The following is an 8,778-nucleotide window of genomic DNA, read 5'->3' on the forward strand; positions in this document are numbered from 1 at the left end:
AAGAGGAAAGAATCTGCAATTTTTTTTTTTTTTGGGGGGGGGGGGGGGGGGTAACAGTGGAAGAGGAGTGAGTAAGCGAGATTTTTGGATTAGAAAGATTATGGGTATCAATAGGTTTCTTAATGTGGGTAAGTACAAAGAGAGGTGATGATTTTGGGGTTCAGTGGATTTCTTACGGTGATGATTTTGGGTAAGTACAAAGACAAATATAGTTTTCCTTGGAAAAAGGAAGACTATCATAAATGTAGGGGATTATGTGTAACTGATACCCAATATTTAAGGTATGTTTCATTTCCTCCTTTTTATGATTTTGTATAAAACTAGTAAATATAGGTATATAAAGTAATTAATAAGGAACCTAAATAAAGGTAGTATATAAGTTTCTATTATAGTATAGCTAGGTAAAAATCCCAAATAATTAGAGTGTATTATTTATAACAAATTAAACTTTTATACGAGATAGTCATATAATTCAACATAATACCGCTCAGACTGTTATAAAATAATAAAAAAAGAAGAAGAGTATTACAGAGAAAAGTTGGGAGAGAGAATTCTTATTGATTTGGGATGAATTACAATAGAATAGAACCCTCTATTTATAGGGAGAGGATGACTTAGCCACCAAGTAATAATCCCTAGAATCTCTCTAAATATAGACATTCAACATAAATAAAATTCTATTTATAACACCCCCCCTTGAATGTCTATTCAACAGATAATGTGCCTCGTTAAAACCTTAACTAAAATAAAACTCAGTGGGAAAAAAAATTCTAGAGAAGGAAAAGAGTACACATATCTAACAGTACGCCTTTTGGTTGCCTCGTTAAAAACCTTGCAAGGAAAACCCAGTGGGACAAAACCTTGTAAGGGAAAAGAGTACAACGCGTATCAACTCCCCATGATGAGAGCATCAATTCACATCTTTAAGCATTTGCATTCCAATCTTGTGCACCATCTTCAAAAGATCTTTGGTAGATATTTGATAAACAAATCAGCCATATTAACTTGAATGAATATATTGCACCTTGAAATCATCATTCTTGATAGAGATGAATTGTCTTCATATGATCTTGTTGGAATCGTCAGTTCAATATCTTCACATAGAGGTGAAAACTCTTGCTATCATATTATCATGCATATAGTTATAGCAAGATACATTTGTGCACAAATCGCATTGAGGAAGTGGTACTTCAAGATCATGAATTCTATATGCTTTAAGCAATTTAAATCCTTCAGGGATTGTTAAGTCATATAAGCCATATAATAGACTTTAGATGCATATCAAGTTTCATGTCATGCTAGACAAATAAGATATCGAAAACTGATTGCACATATCATTGACTTTATACATTCAAGTGTTTGAATTACATGTTCAAAACTACATGTCTTTCATATGAAACCAATTCTACTTGAATTGTTCTTCAGACTTAAGATCCTCGTATATATATTTAGCGCTATCATAGATGTCGTCGACAAACATTTTATATCAGTTTCAATATTTTTTCATAAAGACATAACATAGAGATCTCTTCATTCATATTTTCAGGTACTTGAATCTCTCCTGAGATTTTATGAAGTGTTATGTCATGTGATCTTCTAGATCACTTGCCTCTTTATTATGATCGTTTTGATCATTTGCTCATCTTCTTATCAAGAAGTTTATTTGAAACCGATTTTCTATACGCTTTAAACGTACCATAGACTTTGTCCTTCTAGGATTTAATAGGAGCATTTGCAATGAGAATATAGTTACTTTCTTTGGGTCAGCAAATGCGTCTGGCATGCTTTGCAATAAATTGCACATGAATTATCCTTTTATGAACTTCAGGTTCATATTATTTTATTCGGGGATCTAGATGTTTAAATGATAATTCATTCCATGTAACTTTTTCTCAACTGTTGTATCTTGTCTCCCCTTCATGTTAGAAAAACTAACTTGTTTCCTCAACTTTGAGAACCCATCTTTGTGCGTTATGGTGTTAATCAAAATATACACCACACATCAATAATGATGAGATGGAATTATTTGGTTCCTGACCCTGAAATCACTTGTGAGGGGAGAACGTAATATACTTTCGTATATAACGTATATCAAACTGATATAGATAACTTTGTTCTCATAAGCAATTGTTTAGCCATTAAGTAGAGGCACTTAATAAATCATTTTGCTAAACCAACTATGATGTAAGCCAACATATCAAGATAAACTGTCTTGAATGGAAAATATGAAAATTATGCTCGAAATTAAATTATTGAGCAAGTTACCTCGCAAAACACCATGTTGCGGGTTATTAATAATCGCTTATGTAACCATCTCATAGATGCATCTTACGTGGTATACATGGCAGGTGAATGGGCCATATTCACCTTTAATATTTCCAGCATTCATGGGATTCAATCCCAATTTTAATTGGTCTATTAATTAATGAGAACAAGCAATATAAGAGAATTCGTAAAGAACTTTCTAGTTCTTTAATATTTACACATGTGAATTCTCATTTATTTTTGCACATCATGCTTAAATTAATATGGCTAAACCAATTATGCCAACTGGATAAATTATCAATATTGATAAACTTCATATTTACACCATGACGTGTGCAATTATCAATAAACTCCAAGTTTATTATGATATGAGTTTTTATATCAATAAACATCCACTTTAGTATGGTATTCTTTTATTTATGTAGTACAAACTGGAGAATAAAGCGGGTAGCTTTTCACATACATATTATCCCGCTACAAGTTGTAGTAATAGAAGATATTAAATCTTTCCTTTATTTATATTCTCAATATAATCAACCGCTTTCGCGTATACTTTGGAAACTAAATAAGTTTCTTTGAGACTTACTACAACACAATACCTTATTGGTAATCAATTGTATTTCTCCAAAATAATATAATTGGCTCTTGCAGAATTCTCAATTAATTTTGTAGTACCACATATTCATCAACACCTATATGGTGAATATCTCTTTTAAAGAGAAAGTTATATCATTATGGTTATGGTCAAAATTATATGCAAGATCTGTTTCTTGCATTACCGTTGTCTTTTAATAATCACAATGCCAAAATATTTTGGCGTACAATAGGTACGTGACCAATGACCATTCATGCCATTCTTATATCATCTCAAACCTCCTTTTAGAGGTGAGTACGGTATATTCACTACCACTAGCACGTTCATATTCTTTGAAGAATGAATATGTATTCATAAATCAGATGTTGTCACATTCACATCATGAATGGACCATAATCATCTATATGTGCTTAATAAAATCTCATGTCAAATCGATGACAAATATTACTTTCACAGAGTGAGGGATTATTTTGAGAATCCTTATTATTCTCATTATCACAATGATGACGATTATAATTTCGTCTATTGCCACGTCCACATCCATTGATACCTTCACGGTAATAATTTTGTCTTCTTTCAGACTTATCACATATTGCTATCACATTCTCTTAAGGGAATGAGAATGGAGCAAATTCAATGGGACGGGTTTCCACTTTTTGTGTCCATAATCATACATGAATTTGATCATGGCAAGACATAGAAATTTTTACCACTCCAGGTGGTTATAATTTCTTACAAACTCCATTAGAGTTATAATCAAACTTTGTTGTCTTTGCTTGTATATAAAATCAAATTATAGAATTTCAAGAATTTAAAAGAGAAAAACAAAGTAAAATACTTACCTTAAATCCAAAATTTAAGCATGAAGAAAATTCATAGAACATTGACAATCATTATGATCAATCACAAAGCTTCTACTCAATTGGTTAGAGTTTCGTGCTGATAACGTGTTATAAAATAATAAAAGAAGAAGAAGAGTATTACAGAGAAAAGTTGGGAGAGAGAATTCTTATTGATTTGGGATGAATTACAATAGAATAGAACCCTCTATTTATAGGGAGAGGGTGACTTAGCCACCAAGTAATAAACCCTAGAATCTCTCTAAATATAAACATTCATCATAAATAAAATTCTATTTATAACACAGACAATAATTTTACGTTCATATATATAAACACCGAGCGTGAGTAGACGACACGTGGCGTGCCGATTAATAATTGTTAAAGTTGACGTCTAGTTTCGTTATTACACAACGGTATTCCAAATTTGAAGCAATATTTTTCCAACAAACCATATGGGTAATTCTTTGCCTTCTTTTCTTTTACTTGTTTTGACATCTAGTAATTTCACTACTAGTTGAAGACCTAGAGTAGGATTTCTCAAGAGGCTTAGTTCAAGGTTAAATGAACTAGCTAGCGCTGTTTGTTCTCCAAAAGTGATACGCATTAAAAAAAGAGTGCCTAATTATGTTTATAAAATTTAAAAGAATATCTTTCATCTTTTAAGGTACGTTAAATACTTTTTATATATAGATGCACTGATAATTAGTTCTAACCGTATATTCCTTCTCTTTCTAACCAAATATGTAAAAGTAACTTAATTAAAATATCATTATCTTTAGCCAAATAAAAAATTACAGTTAAAATAACGTTGTTTCAAGTTCTTTTTCAGAATAAATTTTGGCACGAAAAAAAAATAATTTAAATAGTTGGTGGACTTAAAAAGATAAAAATATCTATATTTTATTGTAAAAAAATGTCAAATGGACGAAAAATCCATGTGGTAGCGCGTGTGTCATACTCTCATTGATTATCAACGTCGGGGTCAATGCTATAAAATTACCAATTCCGGGGGGGGGGGGGGGGTTATTAAAAGACCCACGTGAAGTTTACAGCTTGTTTGCATGGTTGTTACACATCGTTTCATAGTATCGTATTGTATTGTATTGTATTGTACTGTATCGTTTGATGAATACAACGTTGTATCGTTTGCTGTTATTCCGTGATATCACGCACCAGCAATATAAAGAATAAATTTGCAATATTATAAAGAAAAATTATGATATGGAGTAATTTTATTATATAAAAAGGTAGGGTAAATGATAAAATAAAATTATTTAATAATAATGAAGGGTGAGATGAGAGAAAAAGACAAGATAACGATGCAACCACACCGAATCGGTCGTTACATAAAGTGGCATATTTCGTCGTTACGTAACGACAAATTTAAAATTTAAATAACAACCAAAACAAACGTTGTATTTAAAGTAACAATACGATGCAATACAATAGGTAACAACCATCCAAACAAGATGTTAAGCGAGAGCTAAACAAAAGTTGTCAAGTTCACCGGGTCCCGAACATTCTCCCGGCTTAATATGTACCATAAACTATCTATTATCTCTCTTTTTTGGGGGGGTGTGGGGGGGGGGTGGGGGGGGGGGAGGCTATTTTTCCATCATTGCTCAAAAGTCGAAAGCTATTGAGTATAAGTTGTGGAAACGAATGCTACTTTTTTTAAGTGATAAAGTAGTGATCTCATTGAACTCCACCTCTCATTCTCTGCATCACACAATTTTGTTGCACCATACCACTAAGTTATGTCCACCCATAACAGGCAAGGATAATGGTTTTTGGGCATTTTTGGCACCTTCTTTTCTTAACTCAACTCCACTTCTACAATTAATTATCTTTAAAATGGTAAATTTTTTACTTGGACTATATATATATATATATATATATATGATCATCAGAATTATAGAGCTTATTCTTGATATAGATTCAGCTTTTGTAGATAAATGGTGGTCAGGCATATTCTAGTTGGTCCACGCTCTGTTACTAAGTTAGTTAAAATTATTGTTAAATCGCAAGATCTGAATGTGAAATGTTTTGTGCATTAAGTTGTTTTTTTTTCTTTTTCTTTTATCCTCAAATAAAAAAATATGTAGTAACATAACTATTTTTTCTTTTTGGTGTCTTTAATTAGGAGGAATAATACTACAATTAACCAAAAAAGAAAAAAAAAACTTTCTTTACCTCGCAAAGGATTAGTGGTATTTGTGGTGTACACATGCATGACGAGTTGAGGATTCCTTTGTCGGATTTTGCTTGCCACAATTCATCCCGTGACTCATTTTCACCTAATTAATAATATGATAACATAAAAATATAAAATATACTTTCTTTGTCCTATTTTATTTGACAAGCTTTTCTTTATAATATATTTTAAAAATAGTTTTACTTTTTAATATTTAAATTTAAGTTAATTTTAAACTTTTTATTTTACTCTTAATCATATTATTTATTGTCATACAAGCTATAAATTATTTAAGACCACAAATTAAAAAAAAAAAATCCTTAAACTACGTATACAATTAAACACCTTCAGCCTATCTTTTTTTCATTAAACTCCGTATATTATGTGCATTTGTCCCATTAGTGCACTCCCCCACATCCAATTAATTAAAATCACGGGTTATGGTTATGTGGGGATGTTCATGGTCGGATCTAGCACATTAGGAGCCCGACTAGTCACGGGTCACTCTGTTTTTGCTAAAATTGGTCCTACTCTTAGGCGAAGTACAGAAATAGCCATTTTGAGGACTGCTATTTAGAGATTAATCTGTACTTATTTTATCATGAAATTTGAATTTCAAGACTTTCTTTTCTGAAAAATTAAACTGAAAAATTAAAATTCAGAATACATCGGCTAATATCTAATAGCAACCCTCTAGAATGACTATCTGATGTCATTTCTACGGATCTAATAGGATTATTGCACCATATGACCTTTTTAAGGCCAATCTTTAAATTTTGTTCTCATTTAACCAATGAGCTAAATTTCTCCTTTAAAAGTAGTTAGATGATTTATTTTTGTATTCTTTGAAAATAAATATTGTTCATTAAGCTAACGGGGACATAATTTAAACAGTGGCCGCAAAAAAGGCCGTTTGTGCTAATGCCTCTAATATATTAGAATGTGTATGGACACACTCGCTAAAATAGCACGGGCTAGCCAGTTTTTGGATTGGTCATACAAAAATAGCCAGCGTTTGCAAAGTCATTGAAAAGTAGCCACTATTTTGCTGCAAGAAGGACCGGTCCAGCATAATATACTGGAGATCGGTGCATCTGTGTATGAACTTCCAGCATATTATGCTGGAACTTGATCACGCCCAACTATGCCTTATAAAAAGGACTAAGCGGTCGCTGCAAATATAGTCCGGTTTACAAGTCCGGAATCGAATCCCACAGAGAACTAAGGTTTAGCTGCAGCTGTTCACTATCACCAAGAAGACAAGCTTGAACAATTCCTAACTTATAGATATTAAGATTCTTGTGTTTAACTACTTAACTAACAAATTAAAATAGTAAATTAACAACTAACGATATTGAGGGTTCGAGAAAAGATTAAGGAGGTCTACAGTTATGATTTCCCCTATTGTTGGAATCCTTCCCGCTATGTCTTCTATAATTTCGCCTAAGTATTCTCTACCGATCATGAGCACTCTTATTGCCGTAAATCTCTCCCGAGTAATTACGACAATTTACTAGACGCACTCTCCCGGGCTACGCTAGCTGGCTTTTAATACAGCTCACTTCAGATCGCACCCAAGGCTTCGTTATCCCTAATCCCGCCTTTAAACCCTCGGTTATTGATCCCTCGTATACTCTGGGAGTGGTGTTGTTCAACAATTACCTAAATATGCACTCTCTCCCGAGTTATGCATACTAAATAGGCACAGCTAATTGAGAGCTCTTCAATCAACCAGAATATAAACGTAGTTGAACAAATAGAGAAAAGCTATGGCTCAATTATATAAAAACATAACAAGAATTTATCCTACAAAAGGTTCTATCAAAACTCTAGATAACAAATTAGCTATTCATAATAGTATGTAAAACTACAATACTAAAAGTCATAACCAACAATGAAAAATAGGAAGAGGAAGGAAAAACTCGTAGAAGAATTCTCCGCCTTGCTCCCAATGTGTTCTTGCCTCCAAGGGTGTTGTCTAACCCTAAAGTAGTGTCTCTCCGCCTCCTTAGGTCTAATTTGTGTCCAAAATATGTCCCCTCCTTGTTCTTGGCCGGCCTCCTTTGTTTAATATAGGGTTTACGACTTAAAATCCCATGTTTTGCACTTTAGTCCCTGAAATTTTCGCTTCCTTCCGCGGTCCCACCGCGGTCGCGGTCAAACCGCGGCCAAACATACTCTCTGATTCTTCAGTTGTCCCTCAAGTTTGTCCGCGGACCATCTTCTACCCGGGTCTGCGCGCGCGCGGCAAAACTGCGGTTTTTCACCCGTTCCGTTTGAATTTGGAAAAAACGTAAAACAAGAAAGTTGTATGCCCTTTGTAGTTAGCTTTCAACCATTATATTGTGGAGACAATGGAGTTCTGAGCAAAGTTATGTCTATTTTACTAGACATGTGCGCAATATGCCTCTCAAGTCTTCCTCGTTACTTAATTATACAAATTTAGACCTCCCGAACACATCGGTTAATTCCTTGAGCTTTTACTCAGACTTCAAAGCTTAAATACTAAATTCATTCCCATACAAATCCCTATACTAGCTCGGAATGCAACACTTCACCAAAGGCTCATCAAAACACACAATTAGTTTGCAAACAACTAGCGATTTATAATGCGCAAACTCAGATTAATAGAGCGTTGCACCAGTAAATTCATGTTGTAATAGCGACAAATATATGCATATATAGCCTATCATCACAACCAACACCTTAAACCATTGCTCGTCCTCGAGCCAATCAAACTTACACTTTTTTTATAACAACGAGCCTTTTTAGAACAATTCTCCTGTAAGTCATCACACCAAGAAGTATCTTTAAAATAGTACTAAGCAGCAAAAGCGTACATCTTCACCTCAAATTGAATATACTCACCAAGATCTCTCCTT

This window comes from Nicotiana attenuata, unplaced genomic scaffold, assembly GCF_001879085.1.
Source record: "Nicotiana attenuata strain UT unplaced genomic scaffold, NIATTr2, whole genome shotgun sequence".
NCBI lineage: Eukaryota > Viridiplantae > Streptophyta > Magnoliopsida > Solanales > Solanaceae > Nicotiana > Nicotiana attenuata.